Raw genomic sequence first — 19,388 nt, 5'->3', positions numbered from 1 at the left:
TATCTTGGCTTCTTCTACCTCATAGATCATTAGGTTTGGTCTCTTGATCATGTTTCAGAGTTCTTGAAAGTTGTGGTCATGATTGCTCATTTTTCTTTATTATTGTCTAACTATAATAATTCTTCAACGTTGTCTTCAATCCCTGATAATCTTTATTCTGCTTGATCTAGTCTATTGTTGATGCTTTCCACTGGTTTTTGTACTTGATTTATTGAGTTTGTCACTTCTAGCAATTCCAGTTTTTCCCCAGAATCTCAATTTCCTTGATGAATTTCTCATCTATATATATGGCTTTCTCATTCAGGCCTTGAATCGACTTCTTTACTTCATTCATCTCTGCTTGAATCCTCTTTGAGGTCAGTCAATAAAGTTTTGAATTCTTTGTCTGGAATTTTACCCATTTCAGTATATTTGGATTTGGCTATTGAAGAGTTATGAACTTTTGCAGGAGTCATATAGTCTTTCTCTTTCATAATTCTATATTTCTAGTTTACATTTTATGTATCTGTTGGGATGGATACCTCTTTCAGTTTTTTACAGGAATTTTCTTAGTGGGCAGCCTTCTCTTGGGGTCAAAATCCCCACCACCACTCAGAGGAAAAAGAGCAGATGACAGTAACAAAACAAAAGGAGATGGTAGGGGTGATCTAATCAATGTACAATGGAAGCCTATTAGGAATTGTCACAATGGATTACCCCTGTACAAAGAATATATCCTAATAAAAATGAAAAAAATTAAAAAACCTAATATTTAAATGTAACAAAAAAATTGGAGGATTTAATTATACCCTCAATGAGGTTAGAGAAGAAAGAAATTAGCATACTTATGAGATAAATTAGAAGTTTAAAAATTATTAACTCTAAAGAGATTAATAATTAAGTAGTGAAAAGAAGGGAGATGGGGAAATGAAAAAGGAGAGAAGAAGCAGTGTAGGAAAGCTAGGAAAAGTACATAATATAGGATGAATGTGTAAGAAATAATAACCAGGGAAAACACAATAAAATGAACACAGAAAAAGCCAAAACATCAAAACAAAACAGTATCCCAGTCAATATTTCTTCCTTGCTGAGAAGAAAGAGGATAGAGATGCTCATTAATTACCCTTCCTTGTTTTGCAGTTTATTTGGTGGAAGGGGTTGGAGGTATTGAGACATTGTCTCTCTGAAGTCCAAACGAGTTAGATAAGAAAGGGCAATCAGCCCTGCCCTGTCCTTTATGCAGGGGTTCACTACAATGCCAGTTGATAAGCTGAATTCCTGTCATTATTTTTCTGTATGCAGGTCTGCCAACAGAGAGTGTAGTTGCCACCTTCAAATTGCTCCTGAGTTATAGGATTCTCTGGTTGGAAAACCCTTCACACCAGAGACATTCTGCCAGTGCAGGTTTGCTATGGGATTTCCTGAGCAGTTTGGGTTTCTGTCTAATCTCTTTGGCCCTTTGAGAACCTAGAGTGCTGAATGATTTTGAGTGCCTTGGCCATGCAGTTCTCTGTCTTAGCATTGCCACTTGTATTCACGCACAGCTGGTTCCCTCTCCTAGTACTAGGGTTTAAGCTGCATCTCCCCTGACATAATTACCCACCATCGGCTCTGCTCTGTATTGCAGTATTAACTTCTGAGTCTAAGTAGCAACCTAGGTCACATTGATTCTCAGGATGATTAATTGTTTAATCAGTGGAGAGGCAGAGGACTTTGAGATTTAGAGAAATAAAAATTCAGGGTTTTCTACTCTCCCTGGCAGAAACGTCTTACTGTAATCATCAGCTAAGATTATTCCCCATCACAGCACAACTAAGAAAGCTAGGACATACAGGGGATCCCAGCTCTGGCATCTGTTTTCTGAGTGGGATTCAGATCTCCCATCATATACTATATTTTGCAGTTGCTATACCAAGACTTTCCTTTCTGTTTTGCTTGCAGTCTTCTTGGACACTCTATATTGATATCTATTTTTTAAAACACATGTAAAGATTAATATTTATGGATTTCATCTGATCTCTAGCTGTTGCTAGTATCTGTTACTGTGGCCTTCCCTTGCCTTTCTTTGTCACTTACTCCCTCTGCAGCTACAGGCCTGATATTTTGTTTCAGATTGATGGAGACAGTGTCTCTAATCCACCATTTTCTTTGTTCCTAGAAATGAACATTTTAAACTTCATTCTACACTGCAATTTTGACACACATTTTCCTCACATTACACATTGACTAAGAAAAATTTAGTGGTTAGGCAGTTTAAAAAGTCAGCTTTCACTTATTTCTTATAAGGTGTTTTGATGATAATAATAATGCCTGCCTGCCATAAGTCAGTGTTATATTTGCCACTACCTGTGTATTCCTTATTTAATGTTTACAATACCCTATTATTTTCCTTTTTTACCCATGAGGAAGCTGAGGCTCTGAGTAGTTATGCACTCCATCTAGGTTTACACATCAGGTAAGTAGATTCAGCACTAGAACTCAAGTTTCTCTGGTAGCAAAACCAATGTTTCCTAACTTTTCTGCTATCTCATTCTGTTGCTCAGAGTTGATTCAGGAATACTGATTTCTCGTCATCTTGACTGTTTTTCCCTTTTTCCTTGTCACTGAACAGGAAAGAAGTCATTATTTTAGCCAGGTGGCAGCCAGATCACACCTCTTGAGAATAAACTGACTGTCTTTACATAAATGGCACACAAATCTTAATGTTTAAATCACCCTTTCAACATAGTGCCAGGAAAAATACAGGGGAAATGATCAATTACATCACAAATAGTCATAAATCCCTTAGTGTGGAAAGGTTTGAGGGTTTCAAAAATGGAAAAGTTATTTCCGGCTGTTACACATCTTGCTTTAGAGTGCAGGTTGAAAGACAATGCCTTCTCAGAAAAAGTGAGTTTGAGGAATCTTAGATGGGATTTTAAGAATTCATGATAGATAATTGAATTGTGAACCTTGCCAGGACATTAACTTTTATTCTCCTGTTTGTCCTCATCAATGCATGTTTGCTCCAAAAGCATAGATATGACAAATGCTTTCTTATTATGATGACTCTTCATTCTCCAAAAGAACTCTGCTTTGTTCTTAGTGCTGTTTCCTTTTTTCCTTGTTAGATTCATATTTAGCCTGAAAAACCATCCCACTGGATGTAGAGCACGACTTTGTAACCTGGATTTTCATCAAAGGACTCAACCAAAATAAACTTGTAGAACTGCCACTCGAATTTAGGACTTAAACACAAAATAATACACCTTTTTCTATTATCATTGTTGTAATGACAAATACCAGAAGAAGAGATAAGGGAATTGTTGACACTTTTGCTTATAAACAACAGTAGAGGGCAGTACACCAAAGAGGCTTCCATTTACTAAGAAATAAATAGATAACTATAAATAAAAAGAGTACCATTATTACCTCAGTCATATAACCTCTATAACTTGATTCTGTTAACAAGCTATTTAAAGTCAACTTATTTCAGTAGGGACCATAATTTCACATTTAACAGTGAACAATTATACTTATTATAGTAATTATATTTATTAAGGCACTAATTAGATTATTTAATGAAATAGGGTTATACCTGTAACTATGGAAGAAATAGTGCACATCAAAGTCTCTTCTTGTGAGGAAGTCAGACTGATTCCTGTAAAGTTATAACATCTTTAATTTTACATTTGATTTCATAAAACAATTTTTGGAGTATCATGTTTGCAAAAATAATACTGAAGCTCCATAAATTTTTCCCAATTTGTTTTGTGGTCTTAGGGATCAAACCCAAGATGCTGCACAGGACAGCCAAGCACTGAGCTATAGAATCAGCCTAATTTTTCCCACTTAGAAAAATCATTATTGAAAACCATTTTATTTTACAGGATTTATCCTGGCATCATCTTTGTCTTTATTTTAATTTTCAATTTTAAACTGAACTAACTCTACTGGGTTACTATTTTTCAATAGTGTTGCCTGTGAGTCTCTAATATCTTTTTCATATACTTTACATAATCATATAATTCATATTATATGATTATTACTTTATAATTCTAAACCATTTTTGAGATTTGAAATTTCTTTATACAACAAATTTGCATTGTGTTTTCATATTTTCACTATCTATGGAGATTTAGTGAACAAGAATTTAGGGAATAGAGTAGTGGTTTAATGAAAAGGCTGTAAGCTGAGACAGCATGCATATTAATCTACTTGGGTTACATAACAAAAACTGCAGGCTGAATGAGTTAAACAATAGTCCAGAAGGTAGAATTTTCAGGTCAAGGTAGTGTCAGTATTGGTTTCAAATGAGACCTCTCTTCCATGAAGATTAGTCCCCATCTTCTCACTATATCTTCCTCACATAGCCCATGGCTTTTGTTCAGTATACATGCAGGAAAAAGAGGGAGAAAGAGAGAGAGAGAGAGAGAGAGAGAGAATTTGAACACATTTTGGCACTGCTTTATAATCTCTATACAATTAGGGCCTCACCATAATAATCTCATTTAACTTTAATTACCTATGTAAAGGTCCTTTATCCAAATACAGTCACATTAGGAGTTAGGACTTCAACATATTAATTTTTTTGGGAGGGAATGAAATTCAGTTCATAGCAGCAGGCACTCTTGTCATTGCTTTCTTCCTATTTGAACATGGACAAATTACAAACACATCTACACCTTAGTTTGATAATTTATTTAATGTGTTTAACTATATTATTTAATCATAGGATTTTGACATGGTTTGAAAGAAATGATGCATTTTAAGGATACAGAATAGAACCTGGCATAGAATATATAATAATAAATATTCACTATTATTTTGGGTTCCTATTGGTATCCTAGTACTGACTAAATCTGAAAATTAAGAAGGATTTAATTCCTTTTCATTGTGGTAGTAAGAAATGGGGAAGCTGAGGCTTGTGGAATGAGGGAGTTCAGAGAAATGTCTACTCAGAGAAAACACTTAGTCCTTGAGACTTTGTATAGGAATAAGAAAAAAAATCTCTATCTGAAAAGACTTGGTGCTTAGTCAACTAAAGATTATTATGCTTCTTGTCAGTCTGTCTTTCCCGATATACTCAATGCTCATGGAGAAAATTAGCCAAGGTTTGTACACTTTTGTAATCCCAGCATTATCTGACAATGTACTTTGCCCATGGTCAGTGCTCAGTATGTTTATGTGATATTTAATGATTTAATGATCTGTTATTTAATTGTGATCAAACTAGCTTTTTTCCTAGTCAGTATTTCTGGTGTCCAGTCCCTATGCAGAGCAGAGAATTCAGGTCTTTTAGATGCACAGAGGCTTGCTGGGATCCCAAAGGAACACAACTGTTATTCTAACTTGGATAATCATAATAGTCATTCAACTGTTTAAGAGGAATGTTGAGATAGTTTGATATTTTATTGTGACTAGAAAGACAAAACTCCTTAAATAAATACCTAAGTTTTTTTTTGAAGTCATTCCCTCTTTATCCTTGCTTTAAGTTTTTAGATATTTATTTGAATTGGCCAGTTTTAGTGGGTTTTTCTCCCTCATTTGTTCATTTTGCTCATTATTGTTATCTGTGATCTCTAAAATTATCCTACTAGGTTACTCTTATTTTTTTTTTTTTTTTGCTTTTTTTAGAGCTTAAAGATGGAAAGGCACATTTCTCATTATCAAGTTTCCCATCTTCCATGGTTGGATAGTCTCCTTAATAGAGCAATTTTCCAACTTGACAAAGTGATTCAAGTGATGGGGTTTCCACCACTTCCTCTAAATGACTATTCTACAGACTGACAAATCTCATTATGTGGTCATTTTTCTCTCTATACTCTTCCTACTCTTTTCTTTGCACAATTTAATCCTGTTTCTCTTACTTATATTCCTTTGAATAACTCAAACAAATTCCTCCCTCTTCTTACTCCATGTTTCTCTCAAGTATTTGCAGATGATTTTTATTTCTCCTTTGTCATTATTTGGCCTAGTCATCTGAATTAGGTCTTTCATCATTTCCTTTTACCTAGTGTCTTAAACTGTATTAATCCTTTTATATTTATACTCAGAATTTAACATTTCTTAAAATGTTCTGAGTACTTTGAAACAAAAAGGCCCAAATCTCATGAGATTTTTCTCTCAGAAACTTCAAGGTGGTATCCACACATGTTATAAGACAGAAACAATTAAGGCCCTCAGTTGCCTTTATCTCTAGTTGTAACATTTAACAATGTTGCTTCTGCCTGTTGTACTCTTCTCCTGGTTCAAGTCCCATGTCTTCCACAAAATCTTATCTGTAGCACTTGTCACCATTAGGGACATAGTGCCATAGAACATTTAGAAACATCCTGAAAGAGAGACCATTTTTCCAAAAGAGGAATGCACTTAAAAAATTTTAATTAAAAAATAGAATTTCCCTCAGCTTTATTTTGTAAACTTAATTTACTCTCCATGCCATCAGATCTCCAAGTTCATTTTTGTCAATGCTCCTTACTAGCCAGTGTTGGAAATATCATTTAAACATGATATTCTAAGAAACAGATCATTTCTTTAGAACTGCTTCATATTAGTAATATAAGTAAAAATGGTGTGAGAAAAATGTAGTGAATAGAATGTGTGGGTTCCTGGACACTACAAGTATCCTAAGTGTTTTCCTCTTGATCTCCTGGGTGGTAATTATATGAATCACATTACTTTTTTCATATCTGACATATTTTCCTTTTGTGAATGACTATTGCCAAAAAGTTTAATTTCCTTTTCTTTCTTTTTCCTTTATCCCTATTGATACTTATTTCTGATATTTGCAGTGCCAAAATGAAACTACTAGGGTAAGTTTTAAAAAAGATTTGCTTTATTATCTGATTTTGGAAATGATGAAAACACAAGAGAGATGTTTATTAGTGTGGAATATATTTAATATACTCCTGCTGGCTTTTACAGATAGAGACCAAATAATACAATGGAAATAATGGGATTTTGATGTCAGATTAACATAGTAGACATCTATCTGCTTTACTTTGTTGCTTAAAGCAAGTACCCTAAACCTTATAAGCTAATTTGATCATAGTTGCTATTTTCAAATATTCCTTTTCTCTCCTTCTTAATTTGTAAGTATAACCAGACATCTCATTTTTACAGTGATTGATTTCTTATCTTTAAAACTTATGTGACTTTCCTAGTTTGTACTAAGCCCAAGATTTGATCTACAGCACTGCACACACACACAAAAAAGTAGCTGAAACAGTGACCTTCACAGAGTGAATCCAAATTAAATAATGTGGAGAAGGATTCAAAACAGTGGTTAGAGGCACCTAGCACTTGCCTACTTCTACATGAGATAGAACCAAAGCAACAGCTGGATATCAAGCCCAGGACTTCACACACATTGGGCAGATACTGAGATATATTTCTAGGCCAGCTGCCAGGAATTTAATTTAGCTTCAGTCACAACCTAGTCCTGCACAAACCCTGGTGGATACTTTGACTTGAAGGATGGAGAAGGGGAGTTCTTAGCTGATGACATAGTCACAAATGGGCACAGCTAAGGTGGTCTGCTGTCCTACTTTTTGGTAGCCAGTCCCACAGAAACAGTTGTGGACATCACACCTCTGTCTGTCATCAGTATCAGTTGCTTCCACACCCTGTCAAATCACACATTTGAGTGTCACAGAGGGGAAGTTCTGATCCCAGTCCTTACTTCTCCACATGAAATATCAGTAACAGCACTGATGTGTAAACAGGAGATGAAACTTCAAGTCCTTTACAATGATTGAAACAATCAATTCAGAATCACTTTCAAGGACTGGAGATGTGGCTCACATGGCAGAATACTTGCCTAAGAAGCATGAAGCCCTGAGTTCAATATCCAGTACCAGCACAAAAAGAAATCACTTTCAAGTAGCAAAGCCAATACCAACAGTACATATAGGAACTACCACTACTTACTAGGGAATTCCACTCACATTTTAAGAGTAACCACAAAGGGTATACACCACATACTCTGTGGTTATATACCACATACTCTGTGGTATACACCACATCAACAGAGGGTTGATGTGAGACTACAGAGACCTACAGAGTACTGATACACTACACACATTAATCATAGCCAAAAAAGCCACATGGAGATTATACTATAAAACCCCATTGAAATTAACTAAACATTATACAAAAAATGATACACATTATCAAGAGAAGGTTGCTTATTAAGACAGTCCTCACATAAAAGTGGAAGAAATATTTGCCCCAACACTGGAGCAAATATTAGCATAGGAACATAAAAATATGAAAAAACAAGACAATATGATACCTCTTAAAATTCATGATTCTGTAGTATCACATACCAAAGATGTCAAAGGGGATAAAATTCCAGATAAATAATTCAAAAGAATGATTTTTAAAAAGCTCAGCAATCTCTTTGTCATCTTGCAAGATGATGATGAGGAGATCTGAGAAACTAGACACTAAGGAGAAGAATCCTGGACCCAAGAAGGCTGGTAACATTGGCACAGGTATAAATGGTGACCCTAATAATAAGAAGCCTAAGAAGGGGAATCTCTCTGATAGTTCAAACCCTGTGCTGGTTAGAGTAATTGGCAGGTAATCCCAATCTACTATGTATTCCAGAAAGGCCTTGTACAGGAGCAAGCACTCAGCTGCTAAATCTAAGATTGAAAAGAAAAGGGAGAAGATTCTTATGACTGTCACAAAACCAGTTGGATGATGACAAGGAATGCTAGTACCTGAGTAGTTAAGCTTTTTCTTTCTTTTTTATTAAGATATATATTCATTGTATAGGAGGGATTCATTGTGACAATTCCAAATATGCTTATATTGTACCCCACCTCCCTGCCCCACTTAAAGCATTTGCAAGAGGTTTCTTTGTCCTATTTCATATAAGTATATGAAGTCCATCCACCATATAACCTCACCTTAATCTTCATTCATCCTTCCTCCTCCTATAAGTAACCTCCCCTCACTATACCTATTTTACAGTCCTGTCCTTCATCATTAATATTTAACTTGATGTTCCAAGGAGTTTCTCAATGTGTCCCCATGAGTCTACTTTACTTTGGCTTATTCAACCCTTTCCATTGCTCTCCCTTGCCCTTTTTTACCTTCCACCCCTGTATTACCTTACTGAAGATGTTGTATGAAAGCTGTTGAGGCATGGCAACAAAAAAACCTGAGAAAACCTTTAGTTAGCATGTGAGAAAACTACAAGCTAGAATCGCTCACAGGACCATCTCAACCATCCTCACCTGCTGTCACAGAGGCAAGTGATTAGTTTACCTGAAGCAGCTGAACAGTGGTCTGCTACTTGTGTAAAACATACAAGAAATTTGTCATTTCTAACTCCACAAAAATTGGTATCAGCAATGTGAAAATCTCAAAACACTTAACTGATGCCTTCTTCAAAGAGAAGCTTCAGAAGTTCAAATCCTAAAAAAATTGATATCCTCATAATGGAGAAAAAGAAATACAAGGCTACAGAGCAATGCAATGCTGATCAGAAAGCTGTGGATTCACAAGTTTTATCAAAAATCAAATGCATTTCTCAGTTTCAGGATTATATGCAATCAGTTTTTGCTCTAACAAATGGAATTTATCCTCACAAATTGGTTTTCTAAATTTCTTGCCAAGAACCTAATTAAATAACTAATATATTGTGTTTATATCCTTTTTATTTATTTATTTAAAATTTTTTCTTACCTGCCTGTAAGTGGGATTTGACCCTGGTTGCACAATGGAATTTTTGCTTTTGCCATAATAAATGCAATTGGAAGGGAATGGTGTCTATTTTGCAACCATTCCTCAGCTTTGGATCATCATTATTGGCTCTAGGTTCGTTCTTGGTGTCTAGGTTTTCATTTTTTTCACCCACCTTCAACCAAAATAAAATAGTGGTATTTTCTATCTTCCCTGAACAAGTCAACAATAAATAGTACATGGATCAGAAACAACCACAGGGTTTTCACCTTTTGATTATTAAACATCCATTTCTCCTCATTTGCTCAATTCTCAGTCCTTCTTCCATAATAATTGCTATTAGTTTCTTGTGTGTCTAGAGTCTATGAATATAAAAATCAAGTAGTATAATTGATTGCCTTATTTTCTTAGGCAGATCATTCATATCATACATATTGTTAAACAGTTGCTGCATGTTGACCGTTCCATAAAAAGAACCCATCTTTATTGCTGATTTTTATAGTATTTCACCCGATCAGTATTTGGTTTTTTATATATTTTTATTTATTTATTTATTTTTAAAAATTTTTATTTTATTCATATGTGCATACAATGTTTGGGTCATTTCTCCCCCCTTCCCCCCACACCCCCAGGCTTCCTCCCTTACCCCCCCATACCCCTTGCTACCTGGAATAAACTATTTCGCCCTTATCTCTAATTTTGTTGAAGAGAGAGTATAAGCAATAATAGGAAGGACCAAGGGTTTTTGCTAGTTGAGATAAGGATAGCTATACAGGGAGTTGACCCACATTGATTTTCTGTGCATGTGTGTTACCTTCTAAGTTAATTCTTCTTGAACTAACCATTTTTGTGGTTGTAAGGCTGCAGTAAATAACCTAAAGTATGCATACATATAGGCAAATGACTGCAGAATAAATTCTTAGGTAAATGTCTTTTGCTGAGTCAAAGGATTAATATATTTTTAAATTTGGTAGACAGTCTAAAACTATCCACTGTTTTGTGCCAATTTCAACACCCAGTAATGGACAAGAGTGCCCCTCAGTTAATTTTTATTGATAATAATTCACATATGTTGAAATTCATGCTTTTTATTTATTTATTTTTTCACTTTATTCATATATTCATATGTACATACATTGTTTGTGTCATTTCTCCCCCCATCCTCTGCCCTCTTATTCCCCTTGCTTCCAGGCAGAACCTGTTCTGCCCTTTTCTCTAATTTTGTTGAAGAGAAGACATAAGCAATAATAAGAAAGACAAAGTGTTTTTGCTAGTTGAGATAAGGATAGCTATACAGAAAGATTCCTAGCATTCCTTCCATACACAAGTGCATTACAACCCCAATTGACTCATCTCTGCCTGACCTCTTCACTGCTTCCAGGTCACCTTCCCATATTGACCTAAGTGCTTTAAGGTTACTGTATTACTCCTCTGCAGTGGGACATCAAACACTTTCAAGTGTTGGGTTTCCTACCTATCCCCTTTCCTCCTGTATGTGCTCTCCCTTTAGCGTGTGACCCAAGTCCAACAACATTACTGCCTTTGCCCTAGATCTAAAGTCCACACATGAGGGAGAACATACAATTTTTGGTTTTCTGAGCCTGGCCGACCTCGCACAGGGTGATGTTCTTGAGTTCCATTCATTTACTTGTGAATGATAAGATTTCATTCTTCTTTATTGCTGAGTAAAATTCCATCGTATATAAATACCACATTTTCTTAATCCATTCGTCAGTAGTGGGGCATCTTGGCTCTTTCCATAACTTGGCTATTGTAAATAGCACTGGAATAAACAAGGGTATGCAGGTACCTCTGTAGTAACCTGAGTTTCATTCCTTTGGATATATCCCCAGGAGTGGGATTGCTGGATCATATGGCAGATCTATGTTAGGTTTTTAAAGAAGCCTCCATAGTTTTTTCCAGAGTGGTTGGACTAGCTTGCATTCCCACCAGCAGTGTACAAGGGTTCCTTTTTCCCCACATCCTCACCAACACCTGTTGTTGGTGGTGCTTTTGATGATAGCTATTTGAACAGGGGTGAGGTGGAATCTTAGTGTGGTTTTAATTTGCATTTCCTTTATGGCCAGAGGTCGTGTACATTTTTTCATGTGTTTTTTTGCCATTTGAATTTCTTCTTTTGAGAAAGTTCTGCTTAGTTCAGTTGCCCATTTCTTTATTGGTTCATTGATTTTGAGAGAGTTTAGTTTTTTGAGTTCCCTATATATTCTGGTTATCAGTCCTTTGTCTGATGTATAGCTGACAAATGTTTTCTCCCACTCTGTGGGTGGTCTTTTCAGTTTACAGACCATTTCTTTTGTTGTGCAGCAGCTTTTTATTTTTATGTAGTCCCATTTGTCCATCCTTTCTCTTAGTTGCTGAGCTGCTGGGGCTCTTTTGAGGAAGTCCTTGCCTATACCTATCACTTCCAGAGTATTCCCTGCCCTTTCCTGTACTAACTTCAGAGTTTTGGGTCTGATATTAAGGTCCTTGACCCATTTTGAGTTGGTAATAGTATAGGGTGATAAACATGAATCTAGTTTCAGCTTTTGGCAGGCAGATACCACTTTTCCCAGCAAAATTTGTTGAAGAGGCTGTCTTTTCTTCATTGTATGTTTTTGGTGACTTTGTCAAAAATAAGGTAGGCATAGCTGTGTGGATTCATATCCTGGTCTTCTATTCTGTTCCACTGGTCTTCATATCTGTGTTTGGAGTCTGGACGTGGGTATCCATTTTATTGATTTTCTTCTGAATCCTGTATTAAATTATTTTGGGGGGATGAATTGTTTCCATCATTTTTTTGCCTTCCCATCACTCCACTTGGTACTGTGCAACTATGTTCTTGATAGGCTAGTTGGTGGTTTCAGTCACCTGTTTTCTTTCCCTTGGTTTAATTTTGTTTTGTGGCTGTATTGGGTTTGTAGCTAAGTGTGTGTGTGTTATTTCTGTCCCTTGTCTTGGTGTAATTTAGTATTTGCTCATTCACAATGGTAAAACTAACAACAACAAAAACCCAAAGAAATCAATATGAAGAGATGAACAAACAAACAAACAAATAAGAAATGGAACAAAGAGACAAACAAACAAACAAACAATTCCAGGTTCAGGAACAACAGAATTTCAGTCCTAGCTTGAGTTCTGGTGTTACTCCTTCAGCATCCAATCCTGGCATTGGTATCTAAGCAGAAGCTCTGTTGTAGTCTTGCCAGGTGGTTGGGTAGTTGTTTTTTTTGTGTGTGTGTCTTCTGTGGCTTTCAGAGGCAGCTGTTTGGTCAGCTCCTCCCTCAGAGGGGTGTGGCAGTTTAAATTGTATGTTGTCCTCATGTTCCAGAATCAGCTTTGTAGCCCACCAGCTGTCTTGCTTTGAAGTTGGGTTTTCACTGTGCTAGATTACTGGGAGCTTCTTTCTTTGCCCTGCCCACTTTCTCTGGGACAAGGTCAGTGATTCATCAGCTGGCTCCCTGCTGTCAATGTGTTGTGATGGTTTGCTGACTATTTTTCAATTTAGCAGTGTTGCTTGATGTTGGATTTTGCTCACTGGCTCAGGAGATGAGTTTTGTGGACTGCTACCTGCCTTATTTCAGGCAGCAGCTTATCACCCACCCACCCTTCTGGCTTTCCAGCCTGTTTTTACTGAAGGTTTACATGAAAATCAGCTCCTTGCTCCTCCCCCTTTCTCTGGTGCACTTTCAGCAACTCTGTCCCTCTGCTGTGTGCTAGTTTTCAGTTCCTTGTTTATTGCTCAGTTTTTTTTGCAGGGGAGGAGGGGTCAGTCTGCCCAGAGGGCTATGCTGGTTTATGCCAGGATTGGCTAGGGGAAAACCATGTGATGCTTAGTGCTCACCTGTTGGCCTGCTGAATGTCTCCCAAGCAGGTTTGGAGCCAGTGTCTGGCGGTGGTGGGAGCCCTCCTGTTTTCTCAGTGTAATGTGGCATGGAGAAGCTTTCCATGGGCTAGGGGCTCAGGATGTTGAAGTTTTGATTCTCCTTGCTGCTTTATTTCTGCCAAGTGTAGTTTAAGCATCTAGGTGAGGTTTTGGAGTCTTAAGCTCATGCTGTCTGCTTCTGCATCCTTGTCACTATCTTGGATGTCCAAAATTCATGCTTTTTAACTGCAGTTCTGTGAAAGCACCACCAAAAGAACTTCCATCTTCTCATGAAGTTCCCTCAGATTCTTTTAGAGTCAATTTTTAATCTTGGCAACCATTGATAAAATTTTAGTTCATATTGTTTTACATTTTTTAGAATGTTACAAGATATGCAAGCTTTTGAGTGTGGTTTCTTAGTTTAATACCTTAGATTGTTTCTGCCCATTATTCAATTGTCCTTTTTAAATTAATTAGTATTGTAATGTTTTTATGTATCCTAAAGTATACTCATTGAAAGACATATGGATTGTCATGACCATACTGGTGTTCATGAATGAAGTCACTGAAATTATCTCCAAAACCAAAAACTACAATGAATTCCAAGAAAATACAGATAAGTAATTGAATGAATTAATGACAATGCAGGATATCAATTTGAAAGTCAATAAGGAGATAGAGGTTTTGAAAAGACCAAACAGAAATATTGGGAATGAAAAGCTCAAGAAGTCAAATAAAGACCCAGTTGAAAGCTTCAACAACAGATGAGATAAAGCAGAACAAAAACATCAGCACTTGAAGATAAGTCCAATGAAATACCACATTCAGTAATAAAGAAAGTAATAAGGAAAACATGAGCAGATTTCTTGTGGAAACTCTAAAGGCCAGGGAGTGAGGAATAATGTATAAGAAAGGATGAGCAGGACATAAAAGACCTCTGGAACACCATTAAAAGACCAAATATATGCATAGTTGTAATAGATAAGGGAGAAAAACTAGAGGCTAAAGTCACAGAAAACCTATCCAATGAAATAACAGCCAAAATGTTACCAAATTTTGGAAAAGACATGGACATCCAAGTACAGGAGGCATTAAGAACCTCAAACAGACTATGAGCAGAAAAGATCCTCTCCATGATATATTATAGTTAAAGTGCCAAAAATAAGGACAAATAAAGAATATTAAAATCTACAGGGGAGAAGTGCCAAGTCACATTTAAAGGCAAAACTTTTAGACTAACAGCAGATTTCTTGTGGAAACTTTAAAGGCCAGGGATGTGGAATAATGTATTTCAAAACTTGAAAAAAATTACTGACAACCAAGATTGCTATATCCAGCAAGGTTATACTTCAAAATCAAATGACAAATACCTTCTACAATGAGCATAAACTAAGGGAATTCAACATTACAAAAGATACTTAATGGAATCTTGCAGCCAGAAGAGGAAGACAGATAAACACAAACATGAGAATGTGTGAAAGAACAAATACCACTAGAATAGTAGAAACACAAGTGAAAACTAGTAAAGAATCAAACATTAATACAGTAAATGATAAAAATCTCTAAGGTGAATATGGGAGAAATAAATAAACAGAGTATTCAAAAGAAGCAGAAGAAAAACAACAAAATGACAGGAGAATGAATATACTTTTCAATAATTATCTTGAAGACAAATGGCTTTAATGATCCAATTAAAACATGCAGACTGTCTAAATGGATTTAAAGAAATAAGATGCTGCCTAGAGGAAATTCACCTCACCTGCAAAGACAAATACAGACTGAAAGTGAAAGCAAGGAAAATGATATTCCAAGCAAATAGAATCCCAAAGCAAGTAGAAGTAGTTATACTTATAATATATGTGACAAAAGGCTGTAAAGCAAGATCAAAAGAAACAAAGAAGACCACTGTATATTGTATAAGGGAACAATTCATCAAGAAGATATGATTATAGTAGATGCACCCAATTTTATAAAACAAACACTACTATAATTAAAGAGATAAGCATCAATACAGTAATAGTGAATGATTTCATATATCACTCTCACCAAAAGATAGTTCATCCAGGTAAAAAAGTTAATAACAGAGTTAAATTACACTATAGATCAAATGGACTTAACAAAATTCTACAGAATACTTCATCTGACATCTGCAGAGTATGCATTTCCATTAGCATAATGGAACCTTCCCAAAATAGACCATATATTATGCCACAAGGAAGACTTAGCAAATTCAAAAATATTGAAATAATTTCTGGCTTTTTATCTGATTCATACTGGAATGAAATTAGAAGTCATCAGGAAGAGAAATTATATAAACACATGGAGATTGAACAATATGCTATTAAATGAACAGCGAGTCGCTGAAGAAATCACAGAAGAAATTAAAAATTCCTTGAATAAAATGAAAATGGAAACACAACATACAAGAACTTGTAGGATACAGGAAAAGCAGTACTAAGTGATAAGTTTATAGCAATAAATGCCTACATAAAAATATGAGAGGTCTCAAATAAGCTAATGATTAATCTCAAGGCCTTAGGAAAACAAAATCAAAGCACAAAAGAAGAATAAAAGATGACTAACACATGACGTATAGAAATATCAGAAACCCATTACTGTGTACAATTAATACATACTAATAAAAGATAAATAATATTACAATCTCTACTCACTATATTTACTTGGCTCATTCTGCTCGTCATCCTCAGAGATACCAGACATTGAGGTTGACTCTGCTGACTAAACAAATCTGTCACTTGTTTTCATACCACCCAAGTTTTATTAAATATCTTTGTATTTCACTACCCTATTAATATTTTTCCTCAGAGAGTATCTGTTTTTATATTAATTCTTGCTATTCCCTATATAAAGATTTCAATTATATTAAAACTCTTTATTTTGTTGAGGATATAGCTCAATGATAGACTGCTTGCCTAGCATGCATAATGCCTTGGATTTGATCTCCAGCAGTGCAAACAAAACAACAGAAATAAACAAAGAAAAAAGAAAAAAAGATTTTCAGAATTTTGTATGAATATTACCAAATTAATTGCTCATCAATGTCTTCTAAAAATATATTTTGTGGGTTGGCTGAGTGGCTCAAGTGAGAGATTGCCTGCGTATCAAGCATGAGGCCCTGAATTCAAATTCTAGGACCACCAAATATATATTTATACATATACACATTTCATGTCTAGAGAGTTCCTATAATTTTTATTGGTTAACCAGACTACTTTCTCAGTCTGAGAAAGCTTCAGTCAGAATACAGAATACATGGCGTGACATTCTGAATCTTTGTGAGATCTGAAAATGAAAAATATCATTTTCCTTCCTTCCTTAGGAAGGCATAAGGATCCTTCCTTCCTTAGGAAGGCATAAGGATCTTCTATGTATGATAGCACTTTTTTTCTCATTAGTCAATAAATTTTGTAACTTTCTCTTTTATTTTCCATTGCTGCAGATGAAAAATTTGGTGTTAGCTAGATGTCTGACTATCCCTAAGAGAGTGATCCAAGGAAAAGTGAAGTGAAAACCACAATGCCTTTTATGACCTACGCAAGAGCTAAATAACAGGCAGCAGAATCAATGGGGGCTATCCTGGAGACAGCATTACACAGCAGTTTACCAGTTTACCTTTTTCTTTAATTGAGATTTTTATTGAGGTAACTGTAGATTTACATACAGTTGTAAGGGACTGGAGAGAGAGAGAGAGAGAGAGAGAGAGAGGAGAGAAATTCTATGTTCAGTTCTCCCTAATGGGAGCACTCTGTGTGTGTGTGTATGTTCCTATTTTCTCCTTTATTAGAATTTGGTTAGATTTACTTTCTGTTTCTGTCATTGGTTTTTCTTCCATTTGATTATTTGATGCTAGTGTCATAGCCTAAGCAATTATGTCCCCTTCTCATATCAAAAGGTAGTGGTAATGCGATGACTGAAGGCATAAGGCATTTTTCTCCAGGTAGATGGCAGTGATCAGTTTGGCAAATTGAAACTTCTCTTTGAGGCATTTCACAGGAAGTCATTCCATATGTAAGTAAAATATGAATGGCTTGAAATTTCTTTCTTGGGTTTCAGTAGATTCACCTTAGTAACTGGTCATTTACCCCATATAATTCCTACCCCAGGATACTTGAAGCAGTTTTTTTTTTGTTTTTTTTTTTTTTTTAGAAAAGCAGTCTTATTTCCAAGTCTCTGGACTCTTAGGAACATTTCATTGGTGCACCTCTCTGATGAGGACATAAGGTTTAAGATATCTGAATTCATCTTAGTGATGGTTATTTTGGCAGTTATGTGATCTAACGAAGAATTGTCAGGGAGAGTCCTACATAGCTTAATCTGCTTCTGCTGTTTAGAGGAAGAGGAGAGACAAGAACTAAATAATCTGCAGATGCTGAATTCACATTGGGATGGATAGAGAAGTACTAACTGGGAAAAAGTGAAGTTCTTATAAAAGAAATAACATGGGTATAAGTGCCTATGTGGATAAGGATAAGAGCTTTGTGTTTAGAGGGTGGGAAGAGGAGAGAATTGGGAAACAATATGTAAGTATGGAATTACTGAGACCAGAAGAGGTGGAAAGGGGATATATAGCTTTTCTAGAAACATGAATCAAACCCCCTTCCATCTTGGAATTTCCTTGAGGAAAAGTAGTATATACTTAACCTTTTGAAAGAAAAAGTTATGTTTAAATGTTGGATCCACGTTTCTCTGAATATAACACTTGGTCAAGATAAGGCCACCCAGTGGTGAGGTTTTAGATGGGTTAAATTAACAGACCATAAATTATAAGGTAAAAGTCATAGATTTTGAAACCAGGCAGGCCTTGTTTAAAAATCTGGCTCAAGCATTGACTAGATGGGTAAACATGGACATATTTAACCTCTCTGAGCTAATTTTTTTATCTGACAAATGAACATAATTCTACCTATCTCATGTGGTTTTAGAATAAATTCTAAAATCAAAAATGTGTTTTACAAAGTTTATTACATTACGGTCACTGCCTACAATCTCCTCTCATTGCACATACCTACTTAGGGAAACCAGAATTCATTTCAGGTCACTGAATATGCTATAATCTTTCTTTCAGCTTGTAATCTTCCCAAATGCTGTTCCCACTGTCTGTAAATCTCTTCTTGCCTCTCTTTTCTCCTGCTTAACTCCTGCTCATTCTTTAGGTCTCAGTTTAAACATATTTTTTTTTGTCTTCATGACTATTAGTCTATTTCTTCTTCTGTGCTTTGTTTCTTTATTATAACACAGAAATAGTGTCTGTGTCTTTATTGCAACATTCAAAACATTTTCTTGTGATTATTAGTTTGTTAAACAGTTTGAGTTCTGTTGTCCAAGTTGTATAGGAATTGTGCAAGTCTTCCCACTATAGCCTCAGTATTTAGCAAAATGACTGTCATGTATTAAGTACTCAATAAATATTTGTTAGATGTGTCAATGAATGAACAAGTGATGCAGTATTTAAAATGAAGTAAGTATACAACAAATGATGTCAAAGGATTCTCTCAGGTTCAAAATTCACATAATATTAGTCATAAAATGACTATAAAAATAAAATGCTAGAATTCCCTTAATTTTAATACACTACTAGTTATAGATTTTCACTTTATAAAGTGACATAAAATGCACAATGTTTTTTCAATTATTTATCCATATATCACATAGGGAGTAAGAAGCTATTTTGTTGCAGTTTATTACATATGTCATGTCAACAGTAAGTCACACACTGATATTTCCTAATAAAGGTAAAAGGAAACCTAATGGTTACTTCTAAACACCATGAAATTGATAATGTGGACACTGCTTGTTATACTTGAAATCTCAAGAATCAATCAGGTTCATTGGTACTATATATTTTTTCCTT

The 19,388-nt window shown here is 35.5% G+C and overlaps 1 pseudogene; it reads left to right on the top strand.

Moving 5' to 3' along the window:
* The first annotated feature begins 8,377 nt into the window (after positions 1-8,377).
* On the top strand, positions 8,378-9,575 carry LOC109680324 (large ribosomal subunit protein eL6 pseudogene; annotated as a pseudogene).
* The last annotated feature ends 9,813 nt before the right edge of the window (positions 9,576-19,388 follow it).

The sequence above is a fragment of the Castor canadensis genome, chromosome 5, assembly GCF_047511655.1.
Source record: "Castor canadensis chromosome 5, mCasCan1.hap1v2, whole genome shotgun sequence".
Classification (NCBI taxonomy): Eukaryota; Metazoa; Chordata; class Mammalia; order Rodentia; family Castoridae; genus Castor; species Castor canadensis.
Note: the sequence above shows the minus strand (reverse complement) of the source record. Positions and strands in the feature narration are given on the sequence as shown.